Below are 3,554 nucleotides of genomic sequence, written 5' to 3' on the forward strand. Positions count from 1 at the left end.
AAGATAATATCATCTACGTGACGTCACATGTGGGCATTTCAGCAATGGCTAAACGCGGCCTTGTAGATGATATTATCTTATCTTTAAGGCAGTTATCTGAAGCCGTCTATAAACGCGCCTTTGCTTTGCCCACATGTGACGTCATGTAGATGATATTATCTTTGCTTCAAGATAGTTGTCTGAAGTCGTGTCTATAAGTATATATGGTCTAAGATGCCATCTGCATATGTAAAGTTCTTTCCTCTTTCTCGTAGCTGCCGGCAGCCATAGGATAGGATCCAAAATCGACTTGAGATATCAAAGGTAATCCTTTTACTTCTTTACTTAATATTTTATACATTATAAAATAACGTTAGCGAAATAATTTGTAAATATTAATTNAGTAATATTTTTCAATATTTACTAATACTTTTCGCAAACTTTGTAATTACGAGTTTGAGGTTATATTCGTGGTTACAAATCGCGTGGCAAAGATATTCTGTCTTTCGAGCTATATAAAAGAGTATATATTGTTACATATATTATGTTCAATAAACAAAACATTACATTGTTTTTCTGACATGTATTGAATCGGTACTATCTCTTTTTTTCTCAAAGTTTGTCAATAGTCGGTCCTAATGGAGGTGGCAAAAGCAATGTGATAGACTCAATGCTGTTTGTAATCGGTCAGCCACCAAGATCAGATTCAAAAAGATATCAGTTTTAATACACAATTCCAAGAAGGATTCAAATATCAAGCTGTACTGTTCCTGTGCATTTTCAGCAAATTATTGACAAGGGAAGTGTGTTACATATATTATGTTCAATAAACAAAACATTACATTGTTTTTCTGACATATTGAGTCGGTACTATCTCTTTTTTTTCAGAGTTTCTCATCGATAGTAGGTCCTAATGGANGTGGCAAAAGCAATGTGATAGACTCAATGCTGTTTGTAATCGGTCGAGCCACCAAGATCAGATCCAAAAAGATATCAATTTTAATACACAATTCCAAGGATTCAAATATCAGAAGCTGTTTCTGTGCATTTTCAGCAAATTATTGACGAGGTGAGATATATACTCTCTGTTTAATAATGTTTATTATCATTATAATGTTCTATGTGAACACTCGTTACTACGGTCATTGTCTTAGAAGAACTTTTCATTTTTAAATAAAGGAAAAGAAAAAATATATAAGTATATTTAAATATATAAAATATATAATAAAATATATAAAAAGGTCTAAATAAAAAAAAGTGATTGTTGAAAAAAGAAATTTGTGGAGAACTTATAATAAGAGTTTATAAATAAAAGAAAAGAAACAAAACAAAACAAAAAATAGAATAATAAAATAACATAGATGTCTTAGCCCACACAGACATTCATCCATCCAGACATCTATTGGACATCTATTAGATATTGCATGGAGCTGTTGACGTCTAATAGACGTCTAATGGAGTTTTTGTTCTGTGTGGGAGACTCTAACTTTGGCTTAAATGTTAAATTACTTATGTTTACAAGATGGAAAGATTACAAATAAGATTCAGTATTAAAACTGAGGATGGATAATAATTTATAAATTTTTATTTGCAATAATTTATAAAATTTTTTTTTCTAACTGTCACGCCACTGCTTGTGAAGATTACTTTTACTTTTTTTAGCTTTATCTCTTTTTGAAATGGCCATTTGTATTTTTTGTTTGGCTTATTACTATCCGGTAATTTCTTATAATTGTTATGTCTAGCATAGTGATACATAATTGGTGTTTTTTCTTGTATAATTCATAGCGTCTAAATAATAAAAAGCTTCTGGAGGGATGTAGACTGATTTTAACTCTTTTTTTTAATACATGGAATTGGAGTAAAATGATCCAAACATTAATGAATTTTGTTTGATTTCTTTTACATGCCTATAATGTTTTTTTATAATTTTAATTATGAAGTTGTCTATTCTTAAACTAGTGGCTTTATTGTATAAAGCTTTGTTTGAGACGTATTGAAAATTAATTAAAATTAATTATTACTTCTTAATTTAAATCACATTATGTATCAAACTTATGACAAAAAATAAAAATATTGTTTTCTTCGATAAGTAATTTGAAAATTTAAATAATTTGAATATTTGTTTTTGCAGAAGTTTTAAGAAACGCACATGAATCTGCGAAAAATGAACAGATGTCTTATAGAATTAAAATATGGTTGGCACATGCCCGGGAACGCATCTATCGAGAAGAAGAAAAGAAAAGAAGAAAAGATCAAGATACAGAAGAGAAATAATGATTCCCTTCTGTAACATTCCGCTCTCCAAGGATTTTTTGATGCTAAAATTAAGTTTGTATGATCATAGTGATTGTTATGTATTTGAACTAATTATCTTTTGATAAAAATCATTACATAAAAAAAGCGGTAGCAAATTGCGTTTCAATATGAAATACATATATGTTACAGTAGAAGCATTTACTAAAATTATCTTATTTATTTTTACTTAGTAAAACATATATGTAAAACATAGAAATTTTATTTTTTTCACCGAAAAATGTTGTATTAGCTTCAGAGCACTTAATTTCTTTTTTATCAATCTTTAACGTGTCGACATTTCCAGATATATTTTATCACATCCAACTAATTGATTTTATTCTTAACGTATGAAAATAGTTGAACATACAACTAATTACTAAACTTATTAAATATTACTATACTTATTAAATTTTCTTCTGAATGAAAAATGTGATTGAAAACATTTGATTTGTGATTATAAAAATTATATATTATAAGTTATAAAAATATATATGCAATTAAAAAACTATATATATAAGTTACAACAAAATATATATATATATATGTGATTATAAAAATATATATTAAGTTATAAAAATATATCTAGTAATAAAAAATGTATATACTCCAATTCTATAAACGTATTCAACAAATTATTCACCTAACCTAACATAACTTATCCTATTTCAATACGTGAGCGCACGATGTGTGTGAAGTTGGCCCCGCACTTTTTGAATTTGGTATTTTTTATTATTGTGCCATATTGTGCTAGGTTTGTGCTGAATTGTGCCGCAAACCGCAGCTCAATACTTTAAACAATTTTTCAGAAAATTACAAAAAACGAAATTTTAGGTAGCCCCGCACTTTTAGAATTTTGAAGTTTTCTTGATTGTGCTGTATTGTGCTAGAGTTGTGCTACATTGTGCCGCAAAACACAGCTTAATATATTAAGCCATATTCGAGAAAATAATAAAAAACAAACTTTATCTTAGCCCCGCACTTTGTCGCAATCGAGCTTATTTTTTTTTAACAAATTAGTACAAACTTGTGCCATGTTGTGCCGTTAAGCACTTTTTGTTATATTATTCCAATGAGGTGAAAACACTGGTAAAGATAAAAAAATTAATGCTACATAAATCTTCCATCAGCATCACATATCAGAATAATTTATCATTTTGTATAGCATTTCTTACTATTTTATAACTTTTGGTGTTTACTGACTTTTTTTTACAAAAGATAAACTGCCTAACACCTGTAAATAATCGTAAAGTTTTGAATAGCTTTGATTTTAAAAAGCT

At 28.2% G+C, this 3,554-nt stretch overlaps 1 long non-coding RNA gene across 1 annotated transcript; it reads left to right on the plus strand.

The window, feature by feature from the left end:
- The first annotated feature begins 228 nt into the window (after positions 1-228).
- On the plus strand, positions 229-2,630 carry LOC109863237. Its single transcript, XR_002251304.1, has 3 exons — positions 229-303; positions 598-1,048; positions 2,114-2,630. It is a non-coding gene; the product is annotated as an uncharacterized LOC109863237 (long non-coding RNA).
- The last annotated feature ends 924 nt before the right edge of the window (positions 2,631-3,554 follow it).

This window comes from Pseudomyrmex gracilis, unplaced genomic scaffold, assembly GCF_002006095.1.
Source record: "Pseudomyrmex gracilis isolate BER0280 unplaced genomic scaffold, ASM200609v1 scaffold_3735, whole genome shotgun sequence".
Taxonomy (NCBI): domain Eukaryota; kingdom Metazoa; phylum Arthropoda; class Insecta; order Hymenoptera; family Formicidae; genus Pseudomyrmex; species Pseudomyrmex gracilis.